This window comes from Salvelinus alpinus, chromosome 3 (assembly GCF_045679555.1).
Source record: "Salvelinus alpinus chromosome 3, SLU_Salpinus.1, whole genome shotgun sequence".
Taxonomy (NCBI): Eukaryota; Metazoa; Chordata; class Actinopteri; order Salmoniformes; family Salmonidae; genus Salvelinus; species Salvelinus alpinus.
Genome location: NC_092088.1, coordinates 37,722,134 through 37,746,842, shown reverse-complemented (window position 1 = coordinate 37,746,842; position 24,709 = coordinate 37,722,134). Strand labels below are relative to the sequence as shown.

Sequence of the window (24,709 nt, the reverse complement as noted above, 5' to 3'; positions counted from 1 at the left end):
GGGCCAGTAACCGAAAGGTCGCTGGTTTGAATACCCAAGCCAACAAGTGTGCCCTTGAGCAAGGCACTTAACCCTAATTTGCTCCAGGGCCGCTGTAGTACTATGGCTGACCCTGTAAAGCAACACATTTCACTGCACCTATCTGGTGTATGTGACCATAAAACATTCTCTCTCAGCTGAATTAGAGCTGATTATGGTTGCCAAGGCAACCACAGATTCTCCAAAAAAAAGCTTTGCCAACTTTTGCTAGAAGAGCGACTGAGATGATGTTGATCAATGCTGACTATTGAAAACTCTGATGTATGCACTCACTCTTTCTATCTTGGTACAACTTTAATACACACAAGCATGCAAACACACGTATGAAAGCACACATACAGCGTCAGAGTATGATCTGATGATAATGTAGGTAGTTAATATTTGATGGACTCTGCTATGCCCTGAGGCAAATCCAGGAGAGCGAGAAAGGACTACCCAGCATTCATCTCTCTCTCGCTTTCTCTCTCAGAGATTTCAGAACAACAGACAGCGACTGAATCAGAATGCCAAGAGTGATTGTCCCAGGTGAAACTGCAACTGCTTTTTAATTAGTTAATAACCACCAGTACAGACATAGCCACAGAGTCAAACACACCGACAAAGGTTCGACAAAGGTATGCAGGAAGATAGGAGTGAGAACCAACATGTGGTGTGTGTGGGGACCGGGAGGGATGTGTGTGGGGGGCCTGGAGGTGTTTTTCTTCTAACTGTGTGACACATGTACAGGAGACGAGCCAAAACACAGCGGCCAGCTCTCAGTCTGCGCAGTGTGTGAGTCACCACAAAGACTTCCAGGGTGAGAGGCATATTGAGACAGGTTTTGCCTAAATAGAGAGAACAAGAAGAACTCACAGACCACTGGGACCCAATAACCCCCCCCCCCCCACACACACACACACACCTGAACACATGGCCATAACCAACAGACATGGTAATAATCTATCCTTTCCTCCAGTTCTCTTCTAAATCAAATTGTATTTGTCACATGCGCCAAATTCAAGGGGTGGACTTTACCATGAAATGCTTGCTTACGAGCCCTTCCCAACGATGGAGAGTAAAATAAATAAATCATAAAACATAAAAATAGTAAAACAAGAGGAACACAATACACTAGAATGAAGTTATATACAGTAACAGATACAAGGTATTTGAGGTAGATATGTACATGAGGCAGGTCACCGGTGACACAAGTCAGTGGCCACACACGCCTCCAACATAATCATCAAGTTTGCAGACGACACAACAGTAGTAGGCCTGATTACCAACAATGACGAGACAGCCTACAGGGAGGAGGTGAGGGCCCTGGCGGAGTGGTGCCAGGAAAATAACCTCTCCCTCAACGTCAACAAAACAAAGGAGCTGATCGTGGACTTCAGGAAACAGCAGAGGGAGCACGCCCCTATCCATACCAATGGGACCGCAGTGCAGAAGGTGAAAAGATTCAAGTTCCTTGGCGTACACATTACTCACTATCTAAAATGGTCCACCCACACAGACAGTGTGCTGAAGAAGGCGCAACAGTGCCTCTTTAACCTCAGGAGGCTGAAAAAATGTGTCTTGGCCCCTAAGACACTCACAAACATTTACAGATGCACAATTGAGAGCATCCTGTCAGGCTGTATCACCGCCTGGTACGGCAACTGCACAGCCTGCAACCACAGGGCTCTCCAGAGGGTGGTGTGGTCTGCTCAACGCATCACCGGGGGCACACTGCCTGCCCTCCAGGACACCTACAGCACCAATGCCACAAGAAAGCCAAAAATATAATCAAGCACATCAACCACCCAAGCTTCTATCTCAAGGCTGTTAAACTGTTAAATAGCCATCACTAGCCGGTTTCCACCCTGTTACTCAACCCTGCACCTTAGAGGCTGCTGCCCTATGTACATAGACATGGAATAACTGGTCACATTAATAATGGAACACTAGTCACTTTAATAATGTTTACATACTGCTTTAATAATTTCATATGTATATACTGTATTCTATTCTACTGTATTTTAGTCAATGCCACTCCGACATGGCTCATCCTAATATTTTTTATTTTATTTAACATTTATTTAACTATTTAATATATTTATTAATTCCATTCTTTTACATTTTGAATTGTGTTTATTGTTGTGAATTGTTAGATACTACTGCACTGTTGGAACTAGGAACACAAGCATTTCGCTACACCCGCCATAACATCTGCTAAATATGTGTATGTGACCAATAAAATTAGATTTGATTGTCTGAGAACGTCGGAAGATGACGTGGAAAATGGCCACAGTGAGCACTGTTACCTTCAAGTAGGTTTTGGAAGGGGATGGCAGATGGGAGTAAGCATCTGCCTTTGCTTCCAAAGGGCCGGTTGCATGTTCAAATCCATCGATAGAAAGTTGTTTTTTATATTTTTGTTTTAAGTCTGTCCTACACCTAACTGGTTTACCTTAACCATTCGGAGTTAATGCCTAACCTAAGAATTCTGAGGTAATGCTAGACACTTTGACGGTTCAGAAACATGGATGAACGTCTAATTCTGACATTTGACTGTGAGAGCTTGTTGGTACATAAAGGCAGGGTAAATTGACAGCAGCATATGATGAGTGTGAAAGTGTGTGTATGTGTGTGTGTGTGTAGTGTATGGGAATATGTGTGGGTCTTGTGTGAGAATGGCAGTGTAGTGTGTGTGTGTGTGTGTGTGTGTGTGTGTGTGTGTGTGTGTGTGTGTGTGTGTGTGTGTGTGTGTGTGTAAGTATATAGTGTGTATACAGTTCATTCGGGAAGTATTCAGACCCCTTGACTTTTTCCACATTTTGTTAGATACAGCTACAAATCGTGGCCAAAAGTTTTGAGAATGACACAAATATAAATTTTCACAAAGTCTGCTGCCTCAGTTTGTATGATGGTCATTTGCATATACTCCAGAATGTTATGAAGAGTGATCAGATGAATTGCAATTAATTGCAAAGTCCCTCTTTGACATGCAATTGAACGGAATCGCAAAAAAAATTCCACTGCATTTCAGCCCTGCCACAAAAGGACCAGCTGACATCATGTCAGTGATTCTCTCATGAGAATTGAGTTTGAATAACATTGAGTTTGAATAACAGACTGGAAGCTTCAAAAGTAATATTTGTGTCATTCTCAAAACTTTTGGCCACGACTGTATATTCTAAAATGTATGAATTAGTTTTTTTCTCATAAATCTACACACAATACACCATAATGATGAAGCGAAAACAGCTATTTGGATGTTTTTGCAAATGTATTAAACATAAAAAACAGAAATACCTTATTTACATAAGTATTCAGTCCCTTTGCTATGAGACTACTGCTACCATCATTCATTCTTGATATGTTTCTACAACATGATTGGAGTCCACCTGTGGTAAATTCAATTGACTGGACATGATTTGGAAAGGCACACACCTGTCTATATAAGGTCCCACAGATGAAAGTGCATGTCAGAGCAAAAACCAAACCGAGACAGGATTGTTTAGGCTTGATTGTGTCGAGGCACACACCTGGGTAAAGGTACCAAAACCTTTCTGCAGCATTGAAGGTCCCCAAAAACACAGTGGCCTCCATCATTCTTAAATGGAAGAAGTTTGGAACCACCAAGACCCTTCCTAGAGCTGGTCGCCGGGCCAAACTGAGCAATCGGGGGAGAAGGGCCTTTGTCAGGGAGGTGACCAAGAACCCAAGGGTCACTCTGACAGAGCTCCAGAGGTCCTCTGTGGAGATGGGAGAACCTTACAGAAGGACAAACATCTCTGCAGCACTCCACCAATCAGGCCTTTATGGTAGAGTGGCCAGACAGAAGCCACTCCACAGTACAAGGCATATGACAGCCCGCTTGGAGTTTGCCAAAAGGTACCTAAAGGTCTCAGACCATGAGAAACAAGATTCTCTGGTCTGATGAAACTAAGATTAAACTCTTTGGCCTAAATGCCAAGCGTCACGTCTGGAGGAAATCTGGCACCATCCCTACGGTGAAGCATGGTGGTGGCAGCATCATGCTGCAGGGACTGGGACACAAGTCAGGATCGAGGGAAGATTTACGGAGCAAAGTACAAAGAGATTGTTGAATAAAACCTGCTCCGGAGAGCTCATGACGTAAGTCTAGGGCAAAGGTACACCTTCAAACGGGACAACGACCCTAGGGACACAGGCAAGTGGCTTCGGGACAAGTGTGGCCTAGCCAGAGCCCAGACTTGAACCCGATCTAGATTCCAGAAAATTAATTCCAGAAAATTAATAATTCCAGAAAATGATGTCATGGCTTTAGAAGCTTCTGATAGGCTAATTGACATCATTTGAGTGAATTGTAGGTGTACCTGTGGATGTATATCAAGGCCGACCATCAAACTCAGTGCCTCTTTGCTTGACATCATGGGAAAATCAAAAGAAATCAGCCAAGACCTAGAAAAAAATGTGAGACCTCCACAAGTCTGGTTCATCCTTGGGAGCAATTTCCAAACGCCTGAAGGTACTACGTTCATCTGTACAAACAATATTACGCAAGTATAAACACCATGGGACCACGCAGCCGTCATACCGCTCAGGAAGGAGACACGTTCTGTCTCCTAGAGATGAACGTACTTTTGTGCGAAAAGTGCAAATCAATCCCAGAACAACAGCAAAGGACATTGTGAAGATGCTGGAGGAAACAGGTACAACACTATCTATATCCACAGTATAACAAGTCCAGTAAAACAAGGCCCCTCAGCAAGGAAGAAGCCACTGCTCCAAAAGTATCTATAGTATCTATAGCCACAGTAAAACGTGTCCTATATCGACATACCATGAACGGCTGAAGCCACTGCTCCAAAACCGCCATAAAAGAAACCTGACTACGGTTTGCAACTGCACATGGGGACAAAGATCGTACTTTTTGGAGAAATGTTCTCTGGTCTGATGAAAGAAAATAGAACTGTTTGGCCATAATGACCATCGTTATGTTTGGAGGAAAACGGGGGAGGCTTGCAAGCCGAAGAACACCATCCCAACCGTGAAGCATGGGGGTGACAGCATCATGTTTTGGGGGTGCTTTGCTGCAGGAGGGACTGGTGCACTTCACAAAATAGATGGCATCATGAGGCAGGAAAAGTATGTGTATATATTGAAGCAACATCTCAAGCCATCAGTCAGGAAGTTAAAGTTTGGTCGCAAACGGGTCTTCCAAATGGACAATGACCCCAAGCATACAAAGTCAAGGTATTGGAGTGGCCATCACAAAGCCCTGACCTCAATCCAATAGAAAGTTTGTGGGCAAAACTGAAAAAGCATTTGCGAGCAAGGAGGCCTACAAACCTGGCTCTGTCATGAAGAATGGGTCAAAATTCACCCAACTTATTGTGGGAAGCTTGTGGAAGGCTACCCGAAATGTTTGACCCAAGTTAAACAATTTAAAAGGCAATGCTACCAAATATTTCTCTGCTAATTGTGCCCAAGAACACAAAGGCAACCTGCCTAAATGACTACATACCCGTAGCACTCATGTCCGTAGCCATGAAGTGCTTTGAAAGGTTCGAATGGCTCACGTCAACACCATTATCCTGGAAACCCTAGACCCACTCCAATTTGGATACCGCCCAAACAGATCCACAGATGATGGAATCTCTATTGCACTCCACACTGCCCTTTCCCACCTGGACAAAAGGAACACTTATGTGAGAATGCTATTCATTGACTACAGATCAGCGTTCAACACCATAGTACCCTCAAAGCTCATCACTAAGCTAAGGATCCTGGGACTAAACACCTCCCTCTGCAACTGGATCCTGGACTTCTTGACGGGCCGCCCCAGGTGGTGAGAGTAGGTAGCAACACATCTGCCACACTGATCCTCAACACTGGAGCTTCACAGGGGTGCGTGCTCAGTCCCCTCCTGTACTCCCTGTTCACCCACGACTGCATGGCCAGGCACGACTCCAACTCCATCTTTAAGTTTGCTGACGACACAACAGTGGTAGGCCTGATCATCAACAACAACGAGACAGCCTATAGGGATGAGGTCAGAGACCTGGCCTTGTGGTGCCAGAATAACAACCTATCCCTCAACGTAACCAAGACTAAGGAGATGATTGTGGACTACAGGAAAAGGAGGACCGAGCATGCCCCCATTCTCATCGACGGGGCAGTAGTGGAGCAGGTTGAGAGCTTCAAGTTCCTCGGTGTCTAGAACTAGAATGGTCCAAACACACCAAGACAGTCGTGAAGAGAGCACAACAAAGCCTATTCCCCCTCGGGAAACTAAAAAGATTTGGCATGGGTTCTGAGATCCTCAAAAGGTTTTCCAGCTGCAACATCGAGAGCATCCTGACTGGTTGCATCACTCCCCGGTATGGCAATTGCTCTGCCTCTGACCGCAAGGCACTACAGAGGGTAATGCATACGGCCCAGTCCATCACTGGGGCTAAGCTGCCTGCCATCCAGGACCTCTACACCAGGCGTTGTCAGAGGAAGGCCCTAAAAATTGTCAAAGACCCCAGCCACCCCAGTCATAGACTGTTCTCTCCACTACCGCATTCCAAGCGGTACCGGAGTGCCAAGTCTAGGACAAAAAGGCTTCTCAACAGTTTTACCCCCAAGCCATAAGACTCCTGAACAGGTAATCAAATGGGACTATTTTACAGTTTTACCCGGACTATTTGCATTGTGTGCCCCCCAACCCCTCTTTTTATGCTGCTGCTACTCTCTGTTTATCATATATGCATAGTCACTTTAACTATACATTCATGTACATACTATCTCAATTGGGCCGACCAACCAGTGCTCCCGCACATTGGCTAACCGGGCTATCTGCATTGTGTCCTGCCACCCACCACCCGCCAACCCCTCTTTTACGCTACTGCTACTCTCTGTTCATCATAAATGCATAGTCACTTTAACCATATCTACATGTACATACTACCTCAATCAGCCTGACTAACCGTTGTCTGTATGTAGCCTCGCTACTTTTATAGCCTCGCTACTGTATATAGCCTGTCTTTTTACTGTTGTTTTATTTTTTTTACTTACCTATTGTTCACCTAACACATTTTTTGCACTTTTGGTTAGAGCCTGTAAGTAAGCATTTCACTGTAACCTGTTGTATTCGGCGCACGTGACAAATAAACTTTGATTTGTATGTAAACTTCTGACCCACTGGGAATGTGATGAAATAAATCATTTTCTCTACTATTATTCTGACATGTCACATTCTTAAAATAAAGTGGTCACCCTAACTGACCTAAGACAGAGAATTTTTACTAAGATTAAATGTCAGAAATTGTGAAAAACTAAGTTTAAATGTAGTTGGCTATGGTGTATGTAAACGTCCGACTTCAAGTGTATATGTTTTGGCATTAATACAAGTCACATATCAGATTGCAAACAATGTAAAAAAAAATATATATATAATATCATTGAGTTAATAAAGCCACATACAAACATGTAAGGCGACTCCAAAATGCAGGTGTTTCAGCCTAGCTCAGTCAGCAGAAAATAGGAGCGTTGCTCCGTGATTGGTTCAGTGTTCTGTCACTCATGGGGACACTACGTCACGGCCAAGTAGTAAAGGTAGACATCGAAAATTCAAGCCCTTTGGCTCCTGCCATAGAATTACATTAGTAGTGCCCTTCCAAGAAGGCTCAAGGTCATTGGCCACAGATAAAATGACATCAAATCACGTTATATGTACAGTAGCTTCGATTGGTTTGATCATGTCAACATCTTACTTTCAAAATCTTAGCTAGCAGTCATCATCATAAATCATTTTGACAATCTACTGGCAAATCCTGTTTAATCCTTGTCATTTTGAAGAGAAATAATGAATAGAAATTATAGATAAAACGTATAGGTGCTCATCAGCCACTGGACATAAACGTTACTCAACAAGTTGGAAATCGCAAATTCAACAATGAGTGGTTTGGAAGGAATAGGTGACATTGGCTTACTGCAAGCATTGCAACTTGGAAGTCAGGCATAAACGAGCTCAGACTGGGAAAATACGTTTTGAATGGTCATCCAAATCGGAATTGTAAATCCGGCCTCTTTCTCTTTCTTTGATGACAAAATTTGCCCGCGAAGGATCGCCGCACCACCTTCCTGTTCACGTGAGCACATCACAACAAGGTGAGTCCAAAAATGTTATTGTATGCTGCTGCATAAATAATATGCCAGGGAGATATGTATACTGTAGCTAAGAAAGTAATACTAAGTGTATGTTGTGTAGTAAGCTGTTAGTAGCCCATGTGCTTCACCCTAATAATTTGGTCTATTTGTACCTCGTTATTTCGATTAATGTTACTGTTCTGACTCGGTGGTGCACATGTAGCCTATAACCTGTTTTTGAGAAATGTAATCATCAAATATTGTAAGAACTTTCCTTGTCTGCTTATATGCCCCCTTTATTTATCCTACCATTCTGACTTGGTGTACAGGGGAAACACTGTAAGAACGGCCCATGCTCTGAATTCTGTCGCTGTACATTTCAAAAGTGCTGAACAAATAGTTATATTGACTACGTCCATCCTGGCTCGTTCATTAATGTCTTAATCGAAATTACGGATTGCCTCTTATCTGCTTGTCGTCCCCTTATGTCATAGTTTGTACATCTCAATTGTCAGTTGAAACCACATTTGTTTAAGCAAGTCAGCCATATCAGCTATGTTTTTTTAAAAGGCTGTAAATGAGGCTGAATGAACTGTTTCGCTGTCAGACAAGGCTCCACTGATAGCCAGGTGTAGCGGGTGTTGGGACAGCTTTATGCAGGCCCTAATAGATTGTGGGCATCGTTTTTCACCTTTATAGTGCAATTCATGTATTGTCACTTTGTGTTGTGTAGTGACTTTGCTGGCATGCATCCCACTTTAATTTGTTTTGCCCTTGTCACGTTCCTGACCTGTTTTCTGTTAGTTTTTGTATGTGTTAGTTGGTCAGGACGTGAATTTGGGTGGGCAGTCTATGTTTTGTGTTTCTATGTTGGTTTTGGGTTCCTGATATGGTTCTCAATTAGAGGCAGGTGGTTTTCATCTCCTCTGATTGAGAATCATATTAAGGTAGGTGTTTTCACATTGGGTGTTGTGGGTGGTTGTGTACAAAAATGTACAACAGTTCCTAAAAACCTGTGTTTGCTTTGTCATTATGGGGTATTGCATGTAGATTGATGAGGGGAAAAACAACTATTTAATCCATTTTAGAAGGCTGTAATTAACAAAAATTTGAAAAAGACAAGGGATCTGAATACTGAATGCACTGTATATAGTCTCGTAAGTGTGGATAGAGTCAGTGCAAGATAGGGTCAACGCAGATAGTCTGAGTAACCATTTCATTAACTATTTAGCAGTCTTATCTCTTCGGGGTGGAAGCTTTCTCGGAGCCTGTTGGTCCGAGAACCAATGTTCCAGTAGCATTCGCCGGGCGGTATTTTTCGGGCCTTCCTTAGACAACCGCCTGATATTGAGGTCCTGGATGGCAGGGAGCTCGGCCTAAGTAATGTATTGGGCCATCAGCACCACTCTCTGTAGCGTTTTGCGGTCAAGTTCATCATGATTTTTGTGTTCTAAATGATCCACAATGTGGTTACTCATATCTGGCTAGGGATATATTTAGCTGTTTTTGATGCATAATCTTCAGAAAATAGTCATTTTCGGGTTAGGGAAAATGTCAGCTACAGTTAATGCTAACTGTCGTTCGTTTAAAACGTCTTCTTAATAGGGGGCGCCATTTTCACCAAATTAAACGGCCTTGTACTCTGTTCTAGATCATATGATATGCATATTATTATTACTATTGGATAGAAAACACTCTGAAGTTTCTAAAACTGTTTGAATTATATCTGTGAGTAAAACAGAACTCATTTGGCAGGCAAACTTCCAAACAGGAAGTGAAAATTCTGAAATGGGTCTCTGTGAAAGGCTTTTCCTATTCAATTGCCTTGTATTTATGGATATGTATGCACTTCATACGCCTTCCACTAGATGTCAACAAGCAGTAGAACGTTGAATGAAGTGTCTAGCCTGATGTGGGACCGAATAAGAGCTTTTGGAGTGACAGGTCAGCCATATTGGCAGTATTTTGCTGCGCACCTGGGTGCACCATATCATTGTCTGCAATGCCTGAGATAGACAAGAAGAAATGCTCCGTCTGGGACGTTATTGGATACATACGAGAAAAACATCCTAAAGATGGATTCTCAACTGAGTTTGACCAGTTTATTTGACTTTTATTATCACTTTTTGAATTTTTCGTTCCATGCGTCAAACTTTCATGGACACGTGAGCTACACCATGCTAGCCAAAGTTGCTAATTCGACAGAAGAAATGGACATTCTAAAACAAAACAACGATTTATTGTGGAACTAGGACTCCTGGCACTGCATTCTGATGAAAGTTCATCAAAGGTAAGAGAATATTTATGATGTTATTTCGTATTTTTGTTGAATATGTTGACTCCAACATGGCGGAGAATGGCTGAGCGCTGTCTCAGATTATTGTATGCTGTGCATTTTACTAAAGTTATTTAAAAAAATCTAACACAGCGGTTGCATTAAGAACCAGTGTATCTTTAATTATATGTCCAACATTTATTTTTCAGCAAAGTTTATGATGAGTTTTTCTGTTAGATTACGTGACTCTCTAAAATTTCTCTGGACAATTTGGAGCATTTTGGCGTCATGTTCACAATGTAAACCCAGGATTTGTAGCTACAAATATGCACATTTTCGAACAAAACATAAATGTATTGTATAACATGATGTTATAAGACTGTCATCTGATGAAGTTGTTCAAAGGTTAGTGATTCATTTTATCTCTATTTGTGGGTTTTTGTGAAAGCTATCTTTGCGGTGAAAAAATTGCGTTGTGTTTTGGGCTATTGTGGTGAGCTAACATAAATATATGTTGTGTTTTCGCTGTAAAACATTTTAAAAATCGGACATGTTGTCTGAATTCACAAGATGTTTATCTTTAATTATGTGTACAACATGTATTTTTCATAAATGTTTTATGATGAGTATTTCTGTATTTCACGTTGCTCTCTGTAATTATTCCGGCTGTTTTGGAGCCATTTATGATCATGGCGCCAATGTAAAACCACGATTTGTAGTTATAAATATGCACATTTTCGAACAAAAGATAAATGTATTGTATAACATGATGTTATAAGACTGTCATCTGATGAAGTTGTTCAAAGGTTAGTGATTATTTTTATCTCTATTTGTAGGTTTTGTGAAAGCTATCTTTGCTGTGAAAAAATGGCTGTGTTTTTTTGGATATGGTGGTGAGCTAACATAAATATATGTTGTGTTTTCGCTGTAAAACATTGTAAAAATCGGACATGTTGGCTGGATTCACAAGATGTTTATCTTTAATTTGCTGTATTGGACTTGTGATTTCATGATATTTATATGCTATTATTTACTTGTGGCGCTATGCTAGGCTATGCTAGTCAGCGTTTCTGATGAGGAGGATCCCGTATCCGGGAGGGTGGGTCGGTAGAGGTTTTAAGCTGGTAGTTAATCTAGCCATATAGAAATCGGTGGTGGTACTTGAAGACGTTTTTAAACGTAGTGCAGTTCATTGGTGACAATGACAGGAATATGTATTAGGGTTAACTTCCATATAAGCATTATACTCCGATTTTTTAAACCCCAAATAGTGTGAAATAGACATACAGTATAAACAATAGCCTAAATGTAGGCTTATTTTGATGGGGGGCAATGAGGAGATTCTGAATCTTTCCCTGTCGGGAAAGCGTGATTGGTGTTGCCATGGCATTTCCATTGCTTTGGTCGAGTTCCTTTGATATATTTACCGCATCTATAATTGTGAGTGAGTGATGTCATCTTTTCCTTGAATTCCAACCCTGGTCTGTCTCCATAGCACACAGTCACAAACGAATGCAAACAATCTGCCCTTCTGATAAACTGAGTCAAATCTGTCCTACTTTGAACAGTTTATTCATTCCTTTACTCATCACAGGGCTTGATTACTCACTGATGGCAGAGAAAACAGATAGAGGAGGGGGTGAGGGTATGTGTCAGATAGAGAGAAAGAGAAAGACAGAATAAGAGAGAGCAGAAGATAACTGAATTGAATGCACAGAACAGGGAAGAGAGCAGAAAAGGTAATAAAAATATGTTTAAAAAGTAGAATAAATCACCTTGTGCATGAGATGAGGAGCCAGAGAACATCTGTGATATGACACACACACACACATACATACAACCTATTCACGTGGCATGCAAAAGCACCAGCTGGTATGACACACTCAACACTCATTTCAATGTGAACATGATGGAGGGAGCGAGAGAGAAAAACAGAGAGATGGAAAGAGGGAGGCACCAGGTGGAAGTGCTTGTGTCAGAGAACTATGCTGACTAATGTTGGACAAGCATGCACACAGGCACACGAACACACCGACACACACTTTGATCTTTGGTAGTAAAGCTTTTACTTGAACGCAAACACCATATAGTTCTGGGGTCATATAGAGGTTAGGGGTCAGGGACAGGGTTCAGAAACTGAAAGGATGAAAAGTGCCAGGGCTAACCAGGGCTGATTACCAATGTATCCTGTTATGAGGGGGAGTGATCGAGTGCACAATTCAGAGTGAAAGGACACAAAACAGAGTGCAACCAGAGCGATGCCATCTCCCATCTAGAGGAGGAAGAGGTTGGGACACCCAGACAGATCTGTCATGTCTCTCTGTCATGGGTAGCTGAGGTAAGCAGAGCCCTCAGGGCATTTAACATGTGGACATTAGTTGGTTGGATAGCCAGCCAGGCATGGAATTGACTGTTAAGTACAAATATTAGCAAATATTGATGAGGTAAATTTTAATCTCTGTAATTTATTTGAAATAAACTTTAAAAGAGGAACTTTTGTCAAGTGTCATGCATGTCATGTACAGCATACATATAGATAGCAACAGCTATTTCTAGACTAGATAGAAGCAGTGGGACTCTTCATCAGCATAAATCAGATACAGTATATTGTTGATAAAACAACATCACCACTATGTGTGCAATTCAAAGACCTGAGACAGCTAGTTGAGATCAATAACAGATCAGGTTTGAACAACCTAAACATGAGATTTACAGTCGGGACAGACTGCTCGGCCCGAAATGGAGTGAGTGACACAAGCGACAACGTTCAAGCAAGCTATAGCCAGCAAGCTAGCTAACTATTTTCCAATAAAGGCTTTCGTTTAATTATCCATCTAATGTTGCTTGCTAGGTTATATACATACAGTGTATTCGGAAAGTATTCAGACTGATTCCCCTTTTCCACATTTTGTTACGTTACAGCCTTATTCTAAAATGGATTCAATATTTTTATTTCTCATCGATCTTCACACAATACCCCATAATGACAAAGTGAAAAAAGTTTTTTAGAATTGTTTGCAAATTTATAAAACATAAAAAACATAAATACCGTATTTACATAAATATTCAGAACCTTTGCTATGAGGCTCGAAATTGATCTCACGTGCATCCATTTACCATTGATCATCCTTTAGATGTTTCTACAATTTCATTGGAGTTCCTCTGCGGTAAATTCAATTGATTGGACATGATTTGGAAAGGCACACAGCTATTTATATAATGTCCCACAGTTGACAGTGCATGTCAGAGCTCCGAGACAGGATTGTGTCGAGGCACGGATCTGGGGAAGCGAACCAAGACATTTCTGCAGCATTGAACGTCCCCAAGAACACAGTGGCCTCCATCATTCTTAAATGGAAGAAGTTTGGAACCACCAAGACTCTTCCTAGAACTGAGCAATCTGGAAAGAAGGGCCTTGGTCAGGGAGGTGACCAAGAACCCGATGGTCACTTTGACAGAGCTCCAGAGTTCCTCTGTGGAGATGGGAGAGCCTTACAGAAGGACAACCATCTCTGTAACATTCAACCAACCTGGCCTTTATGGTAGAGTGGCCAGACAGAAGCCGCTTGGAGATTGCCAAAAGGCACCTAACTGACTCTATGACCATGAGAAACAAGATTCTCAGGTCTGATGAAACCAAGATTGAACTCTTTGCCCCGAATGCCAAGGGTCACGTTTGGAGGAAACCTGGCACCATCCCTACGGTGAAGCATTGTGGTGGAAGCATCATGCTGTGGGGATGTTTTCAGCAGCAGTGACTGGGAGACTAGTCAGGGTTGAGGCAATGATGAACGGAGCAAAGTATAGAGAGATCCTTGATGAAAGCTTGCTCCAGAGCGCTCAGGACATCAGACTAGGGCAAAGGTTCACCTTCCAACAGGAGAACGACCCTAAGCACACAGCCAAGACAACACAGGAGTGGCTTTGTGGCCAAGTCTGCAGAGGATCTGCAGAGAAGAATGGGAGAAACTCCCCAAATACAGGTGTGCCAAGCTTGTAGCGTCATATCCAAGAAGACTCAAGGCTCAAAGGTGTTTCAACAAAGTACTAAGTAAAGAGTCTGAATACATGTAAATGTGTAATTAAAAAACAGTTTTTCCTTTGTCATTATGGGTTAATGTCTGTAGATTGATGAAACGTTAAAAAAAGTTTACATATACTTAGGTTGGAGTCATTAAAACTTGTTTTTCAACCACTCCACAAATTTCTTGCTAACAAACTATAGTTTTGGTAAAACGCTTAGGACATCTACTTCGTGCATGACACAAGTCATTTTTCCAACAATTGTTTACAGACAGATTATTTCACTTATAATTCACTGTATCACAATTCCAGTGGGTCAGAAGTTAACATACACTAAGTTGATTGTGCCTTTAAACAGCTTGGACAATTCCAGAAAATTATATCATGGCTTTAGAAGCTTCTGATAGGCTAATTGACATAATTTGAGTCAACTGGAGGTGTACCTGGATGTACTTCAAGGCCGACCTTCAAACTCAGTGCCTCTTTGCTTGACATCATGGGAAAAAATCAAAAGAAATCAGCCAAGACCACAGAAAACAAATTGTAGACCCCCACAACTCTGGTTCATCCTTGGGAGCAATTTCCAAACGCCTGAAGGTGCCACGTTCATCTGTACAAACAATAGTATGCAAGTATAAACACCATGGGACCACGCAGCCGTCATACCGCTCAGGAAGGAGACGAGTTCTGCCTCCTACAGATGAACGTACTTTGGTGCGAAAAGTGCAAATCAATCCCAGAACAACAGCAAAGGACCTTGTGAAGATGCTGGAGGAATCAGGTACAAAAGTATCTATATCCGCAGTAAAACTAGTCCTATATCGATATAACCTGAAAGGCCGCTCAGCAAGGAAGAAGCCACTGCTCCAAAACCGCCATAAAAAATCCAGACTACGGTTTGCAACTGCACATGGGGACAAAGATCGTACTTTTTGGAGAAATGTCCTCTGGTCTGATGAAACAAAAATACAACTGTTTGGCCATAATGACCATTGTTATGTTTGGGGGGAAAAGGGGGAGGCTTGCAAGCTGAGGAACACCATCCCAACCGTGAAGCATGGGGGTGGCAGCATCATGTTGTGGGGGTGCTTTGCTGCAGGAGGGACTGGTGCACTTCACAAAATAGATGGCATCATGAGGGAGGGAAATTATGTGGATATATTGAAGCAACATCTCAAGACATCAGTCAGGAAGTTAAAGCTTGGTCACAAATGGGTCTTCCAAATGGACAATGACCCCAACCATACTTCCAAAGTTGTGGGAAAATGGATCAAGGACAACAAAGTCAAGGTATTGGAGGGGCCATCACAAAGCCCTGACCTCAATACTATAGAAAATGCGTGGGCAGAACTGATAAAGCATGTGCTAGCAAGGAGGCCTCCAAAACTGACTTAGTTACACCAGCTCTGTCAGGAGGAATGGGCCAAAATTCACCCAACTTATTGTGGGAAGCTTGTGGAAGGCTACCCAAAATTTTGACCCAAGTTAAACAATTTCTGAGGCTGGTAACTCTAGTGAACTTATCCTCTGCAGCAGAGGTAACTCTGGGTCTTCCTTTCCTGTGGCAGTCCTCATGAGTCCTAGTTTTATCATAGCGCTTGATGGTTTTTGCGACTGTACTTCAAGAAACTTTAAAAGTTCTTGACATTTTCCGGATTGACTGACCTTCGTGTCTTAACGGTTATATCTGGAGTACTTCTCCTGTCTTATCCAGTGTCCTGTGTGAATTTAAGTATGCTCTCTCTAATTCTCTCCTTCTTTCTTTCTTTCTCTCTCTCGGAGGACCTGAGCCCTAGGACCATACGTCAGGACTACCGGGCATGATGACTCCTTGCCGTCCCCAGTCCACCTGGCCTGGCTGCTGTTCCAGTTTCAACTGTTCTGCCTGCGGTTATGGAACCCCTACCTGTCCCAGACCTGCTGTTTTCAACTCTTAATGATCGGCTATGAAAAGCCAACTGACATTTATTCCTGATTATTATTTGACCATGCTTGTCATTTATGAACATTTTGAACATCTTGGCCATGTTCTGTTATAATCTCCACCCGGCACAGCCAGAAGAGGACTGGCCACCCCTCATAGCCTGGTTCCTCTCTAGGTTTCTTCCTAGGTTTTGGCCTTTCTAGGGAGTTTTTCCTAGCCACCGTGCTTCTACACCTGCATTGCTTGCTGTTTGGGGTTTTAGGCTGGGTTTCTGTACAGCACTTCGAGATATTAGCTGATGTACGAAGGGCTATATAAAATAAACTTGATTGATTAAAGTAATGATGGACTGACATTTCTCTTTAGTTATTTGAGCTGTTCTTGACATAATATGAACTTGGTCTTTTACCAAATAGGGCTACCTTTTGTATGACAACAGATGTCTACATTTGTTTTGTGTAAACACTGTTTAGGCTACATGCGTTAACCCTCCACCACACCACTGGATGTGACCACAAGCAACAGTGTGAACCAAAGATATTGTGAGGCACCCACACAGAGCATCTGTGCAAATACACATCAGTTCGCTTCACACTTCTCTAATGTGATTGCTGCATGACAACTACTGCTGAGGAAATTATCTCACTTTGCACTGTCTTTGTTTGTTTCTCTTTGCTAATACTAATTTATATCTCATATCGCTGAGTCTACTTTTAAGGCCTGACACAAACAAAAAAACGTGTTGGAATCTGTAGATTATAATCCAGGACTAGAGCAGGTCAGGAGAACAGCAACATGAGAGGAGGTTAGAGGTGAGAAACAGGAAGGAGAACAGGAGAAAGAGAGAGGGAGTGAGAAGAGCGGAGACAGTGGGAGTGAGAGAAACCATCTGAAACAAATATTACATCTCTGCTGCCTGGTTAAAAAAAGGTGAAATAAAAAATAAATAAAAATAACAATACACTTACATTTAGGTGACCAAGCCTGGTCCCAGGTAGCTACAGTGTGCACGCTTTTGTTCCAGCCCTACACTAACACACTTGATGCAACTCATCACAGTCCTGATGAGAAACTGGTTGGTGTAATTTGGTGTGTTAGTGCAGGACTGAAAATGAACCCTGCACAAAGTGTAGCTGATGTGTAGGACTCTGATTACACTAAACTAAGACTCTGGTGACATGTAGTGGTTCAGATTTAGTATTACAGTTTAGCCACACCAACAACCTCAGTTCATTTCTACTATTCAGTCTGCTCCATCTGAATAAAGAAAATATGATTTTAAGGTAAAGGTTTCACAAATTATGTGTGTGGCTCAGTTGGTAAGAACAATATGGTAATATCTTCATCTTGGCTTTTGATTAGCTGGGTGAAAAAGTTGCCGTTTTGTACACTCCCATCCAATCCTCTCAAATCTACAGGAATGACTAGGAAAAAGGGTCGAGGCCAGGGGTTGATTTGGAATTCAGCACTGGTGAATGTCATGTACAGTCCAATTGGTACCAACAGAGGGCAGCCTAACCAAGGGAGAGCCAGGTGGAGTTACATCTCATCATCAGTGTTGGACCACAAAGAGAAAGTGCAAAAATAAACTTGAATCATTGCAGGTGTCCTTTTCACAAAACAAGAGTAAAGACATACTTTTTATTTGACCTGTTGTTCTATGTTAAATTCCCTTCAGCCTATGAAGGCCAGCGTTTAAAAAGAACTGCACCCGCTGATTTGGCCTTGGTTTTTGCCTTGCGCCTCTAGAAATGCTGGTGGCCATGACAGAAGCCAAACTTTACATAATACCATAGAAGCAGTGTTCAGCTAACATAACAATGTGCACCTTTCACCTTTCATTGTCATTCACAGCCGATACAGATACTGTGCCTATCGGCATTTTGTCTGCTGGTAATGGGGCTACATTGGCAAACAGTGGTCATTCTGTACTTTCGTGTGTGGTGTCCTGTATACAACAAGAGTTCCCTGATTCTGGTGCAGAATACACAGGGATTCTCCCTCCCCATATTGACAGATACCAATTCAATTCAATAGTAAAAAAGACAATACAAGTAAAAGTTGTGTCTAGTAAAAATGTTATGCCGAGTGCCAGGTCTCTCTCCATTCAGAGACGTCAGTATCAAGCCTGCCTGTCAGTCAGGACTCCATCACATCATCCTGCATGTCTCCAAGTGCTGGCTCCATAGATGCATCTGTGAACACATACACAGTCACTGTTCTATTACCAATGGCAGTTAGGAAATGTGATATTTGACAAACAAACATACACTACGTTGAAGTTTGAACAGGTCAGACTAAACCTACCTAATTCTGGTCTCCCCATTGACGACCGTTGGTGAGCAGGCAAGAGGTGAAACTGGAGGTGAGGTCTTTGCCAGAGCCCCCCCTCAAACTTACTGGTCGGTAACACAAACACACACAGAGCACTGATTACATTATCAATGGTGGTTATGATGAGCATGGTGGAACAAACCTGATCGCTGCATTCACCTTTCTACTTCACTTCATATATCATGATATGTGAAGTGAAATAGAATGGTAAACCCATAGATCAGGCTAGCTATGTAGGTGAATTGGGACAGATCTCAAAACTGTTCAGGTCAAATGTCATCATCCTGATTCAAGTGCCCTCCCTGTTCCATTTATACGAATGCTCACAGCGAGGGCAATAGACAGCCAAGTGGTAAATTGCATTTTGTTATGATTATAATGCACTTCACAACCAAAATGACTACAACTTATATCTGCTTGGCTGGGTAATTAACTGACAATTTATCAAACAGGGTATTTTTTCATACAACTTTCCACATAACCACAGCCTCAAAGTCATAAAGCCCGCCTATTTCTAAAATCTTATTAAAATCTTATTTTAAACCTAACCTTAACCACCACACTGCTAACCTTATGCCTATCCTTAAATGTTTGTTTTCATACTGTACCAGTCAAAAGTTTGGACACAGCTACTCATTCTAGTTTTTATTTTTTACAATTTTGTACATTGTAAAATAATAGTGAAGACATTAAAACTATGAAATAACACTTATGGAATCATGTAGTAACCAAACAGTTTTAAACAAAACAAAATATATTTTAGATTTTAGATTCTTCAAAGTAGCCACCCTTTGCCTTGATGACAGCTTTGCACACGCTTGGCATTCTCTCAAGCAGCTTCACTTGGAATGCTTTTCCAACAGTCTTGAAGGAGTTCCCACATATGCTGAGCACTTGTTGGATGCTTTTCCTTCACTCTGCCGTCCAACTCATCCAAAACCATCTCAATTGGGTTAAAACCTGTTAGGGCTGCAAGCCCGACACCGGTACACCTATGACAACATCCAGCTCAAATGCAGGGCGCGAAATTCAAAATCTATTTTTTTTAAATATTTAACTTTCACACATTAACAAGTCCAATACAGCATTTGAAAGATAAACATCTTGTCAATCCAGCCAACATGTCCGATTTTTTAAATGTTTTACAGAGAAAACACCACATATATTTATGTTAGCTCACCACCAAATAAAAAAGAGGACAGACATTTTTCACAGCACAAGTAGGATGCAAGTAGCATGCACAAGCCAACCTAACTAACCTAGAACCAACCTAAATAACCTAGAAAAAACTACCTCAGATGACAGTCCTATAACATGTTACACAATAAATCTATGTTTTGTTCTAAAAAATAGCTATAAATCAGTTTTACATTACTGCTACCATCATAGCTACAGTCAGAAATCGCACGGGAGTAGCCAGAGAAAATAGACACCAACGTCAACTACTTCTAATTACTCATCATAAAACATTTCAGACAAATATATGGTGGATAGCTAATGAAAGACAAATATCTTGTGAATACAGACAATATTTCCGATTGTTGAAGTGTTTTACAGCGAAAACACAATATATCGTTATATTAGCTTACTACAATAGCTAGCACACAGCAACATTGATTCTAGTCAAACGGTAGCGTTAGCACAGTTCGACAGATATATGAAAAAGCATCCCAAATTGGGTCCTTATCTTTGTGGATCTTCCATCAGAATGTTCTCCAAGGGGTCCTTTGTTCAGAAACGTCTTTATTTCGATCCAGAACGAACAATTTCCCTCTTGAATTAGCAAGCACACTGGCAGTGCGACGCTAACCTCTCCATCTTGACAAAATTATTGCGTCGCATCACGTCTAAAGTCCAGAAAACATTTCAATAATATAATTAAAGTATATTGAAATAACATACTTTAGGATGATATTGTGACATGTATCAAATAAAATCTAAGCCAGAGATCATATTCACCTTTACAGAGTGTTTTCCAGGAGCCGAGTCCAGGTGCTACTTCGTGCCCAGAAAGAAAAATAAACTGCGCAACACTCAATCAAAGAGGCTGTGTTCAAATACAGGATGAGATAATCAACTGATTTCAACTATCACTTCCGCATGACACCCAGAGGAAGGCGTATGACGTGTTTCTACAGTCCTAAGTGACATGCCCTTTTATAGACAAGGGCTCGAAGAGCGACATCGATTTTTGGAAATCTCACTTCCGGATAGGAAATGGACTGTAAAAATAGTTCTGTTCCACTTAGAGAAATAATTAAAACGGTTTTAGAAACTAGAGACTGTTTTCTATCCAATAGTAATAACAATATGCATATTGTAAGAGCAAAAATTGATTAAGAGGCCGTTTGAAAATTTGCACATATTTTCCAGTTTTTCAATACGCCCCCTACAGCCATAACAAGTTTTAAGTTCTTGACATTTTCCAGATTGACTGACCTTCATGTCTTAAAATTTCTTATTTGACCTGTTCTTGCCATAATATGGACCAAATAGGACTATCTTCTGTCAAAACACAACTGATTGGCTCAAATGCATTAAGAAGGAAAGAAATTCCACAAATTAACTTTTAACAAGGCACACCTGTTAATTGAAATGCATTCCAGATGACTACCTCATGAAGCTGGTTGAGAGAATGCCAAGAGTGTGCAAAGCTGTAATCATGGAAAAGGGCTACTTTGAAAGTGGCTACTTTGAAGAATCTCAAATATATTTTGATGTGTTAAACACTTGGTTACCACATGATTCCATATGTGTTATTTCATAGTTTATGTCTTCACTATTATTCTACAATGTAGAAATAGTAAAAATAAAGAAAAACCCTTGAATGAGTAAGTGTGTCCAAACTTTCGACAGGTACTTTAAATGTTTACGATATAGCCAATTTTGACTTTGTGGCTGTGGTAACTAATGGAAACCCTAATTCTATGCTTTGCAGATGACTGTACATTAGCTCCAGATTGGATTAGATTCAGGCCATTGAAGCCGGTATGGTTTGTTGCTCTTAGTTCACTGTACAACTCAGACTCCTTATTTAGTTTTGCCCTAGACAATACAGAATACACTTGTATAAGCTATGAACTAACTTGCAAATCCAACTTGTAGGCTAATGTTAGCTAGTTATCTAACATTAGTTAGCCTGTAACCAGCTAGCCTGCCTTGCAAGCATTATCAGATGATTACGTTACATAACCAGCAGTATCTAGACAATACACAATAAACTTGTATGAGCGAAGACCTAACTAAGTTGTAATGAAGTAGCTAGCTAGCTAGCTAGTAGGTAATGTTAGCTAAAACTTTAGCTAGGCTGCCTTGCTTTATCACAAGATAGCTACCAACATAACCAGCAATAACATTATCTAATGTCGTTAGCTAAATTATACCAGAGAGGTCATTATAGTCCAATATCTCTGGTTATAATCACCACCACCGGTCGTTGCACACCAAGCTAGCATTACTGGTGCAGACAAACTCCAAGCACCTATTTCGCAAACTGATTCCTTTCGCAGGGCATGCAAACAATAGAACTTTGGTTGTGGAGGCATGGTCAATCCGTATAGGTCCCTTGATCCTTTGAAAGCGTTGGGGGTGATAAAACATAGGAGCTCTATTCAATAAAGGGAAGCGGGACATGATTTGTTGATGGGTTGTAATCCAAACCCAACCTTCATTTACTCGTTGTGACGCACTGAGGTTCCAAACTCTATTTTAGACGAGACAAAATGATCCTATTTACACTGTGTAGTCAATTCTTTCACTGGAATAAATGTTTCTGACTCATATCGATGGCACATAGGCCATTTTCAAAGGGATTAGTTGCTTTTTAGGGGCAGTCGCTCTTTATAAGGGAAAAGAGAAAGTCATCCACACACAAATGCACGCACGCAGCAGCAGTTATACTAGACTATAGATTACTAGTGTGAACAAGATTAGAAGAGAACTTCTGTCTGCTTGATTCTCTTTCTTGCTCTCTCATTTAGCTGTGTTCTCTCCCCTCACTCTCCCTTAACTTCTTGTATACCGTGTGCGTGCATTCGTGTGAGCATGTGGAACCACACCAGGGCTTACACAAACCAGATACAGCTAGTGTGCAGCTATGTAGGAGGGTTTGGGGCATTAGGGCTCTGGAGGAGAGACGAGGACCAGGGTACAGATTGAGGTGGCTCAGAAGCCTTTGATGTCTTGGGACTCACTCGGATCACCTCACTGGGGAACCAGTGGTATTCACACCACTCAAAAATATTTAATATGACACACACATATTCTCCAATTATCTCTCCATCTCTCCCTGTTTTTAAGGTTTTCTACCATTGGCCACAGTACCTCTCACTCTGTTCTCCTCCGTGCATAGATTACCACACCCCCTAGCATAAGTACTGCCTTCTAAATAGAGTCTACCTGATTGTCTCCACCCATTCCTAGGAATATATTTACTTGTCCATTCCTACTGTAAATATAAAAAATAGAAAAACCATTTAGCGACTTAGAGTAATGCGTGCACAATTGTTTTTATGTTACACCTCGACTCACATTTGTTGAGCGACTTGTACTTCTTTCGTTCCAGATATAGATGTGTGTGTGAGTGGGTGCATGTGTGTTAATCTCAGACACTGAGATCTACCCGTGTGTGTGTATGTAGGAATCTTTCTGGAGCAGGAGAGCGCTTACTCCGCCCCCACCCATCAGTCACATTGTTTGAACAACAGTGTGTGTGTGTGTTTGTAGCTGTGAGTGTATGTGTGTGTATGTGTGTGAGAAATTATGAAAAAGAAAGAGGGTGAGAGAGGGGTCAATGTGCAGCATGGACTAATATGACAAATATGTTAAGTAGCCTAATAATGAACCCATGTATTGACAGATTTGTACTTACACTACCGTTCAGAGTTCCTCTGTCCAGTGTCTGTGTTCTTTTGCCCATCTTAATATTTTCTTTTTATTGGCCAGTCTGACTGAGATATGGCTTTTTCTTAGCAACTCCGCCTAGAAGGCCAGCATCCCGGAGTCGCCTCTTCACTGTTGACTTTGAGACTGGTGTTTTGCGGGTACTATTTAATGAAGCTGCCAGTTGAGGACTTGTGAGGCGTCTGTTTCTTGAACTAGACACTCTAATGTACTTGTCCTATTGCTCAGTTGTGCATCGGGGCCTCCCACTCCTCTTTCTATTCTGGTTAGAGCCAGTTTGCGCTGTTCTGTGAAGGGAGTAGTACACAGCGTTGTACGAGATCTTCAGTTTCTTGGCAATTTCTCACATGGAATAGCATTCATTTCTCAGAACAAGAATAGACTGATAGTGTCAGAAGAAAGTTCTTTGTTTCTGGCCATTTTGAGCCTGTAATCGAACCCACAAATGCCGATGCCCCAGATACTCAACTAGTCTAAAGAAGGCCAGTTTTATTGCTTCTTTAATCGGCATAACAGTTTTCCGCTGTGCCAACATAGTTGCAAAAGGGTTTTCTAATGATCAATTAGCCTTTTATAATGATAAACTTGAATTAGCTAACACAACATGCCATTAGAACGGCAGGAGTGATGGTTGCTGATAATGGGCCTCTGTACGCCTATGCAGATATTCCATTTAAAAAATCTGCCGTTTCCAGCTACAATAGTCATTTACAACATTACCAATGTCTACACTGTATTTCTGATCAATTTGATGTTATTTTAATGGACAAAAAATGTGCCTTTCTTTCAAAAACAAGGACATTTCTAAGTGACCCCAAACTTTTGAACGGTAGTGTATATAATAAATACAGAAATATATGGAATAAATAATACTGATTCAACTATTTGGCTAATATTAGGCCTAGGCATGATCCATTTAATTTACAGTTAGTGACTTTTAATGAGTTACGGAGTACACGGAGATCTTCTACAGATATTATTTACAATAGTAATTGTATTACAATTCATGTTATTGAGAACTATTTACATCGTTCTGTTGTATTAGTTTACGCTACTGAACTGCAAGTAACAGAATGCCTTGCGACAGGAAGTGAGAACAAGAACGCTCCACTTATGAATCCAAGTGACAA

At 41.3% G+C, this 24,709-nt stretch overlaps 1 protein-coding gene across 2 annotated transcripts in view; it reads right to left on the bottom strand.

Moving 5' to 3' along the window:
* LOC139570635 (A-type potassium channel modulatory protein KCNIP2-like) overlaps positions 1-24,709 on the bottom strand; it is a 221,134-nt gene that overhangs the window by 112,278 nt on the left and 84,147 nt on the right. The gene's annotated exons all lie outside the window — the stretch shown is intronic.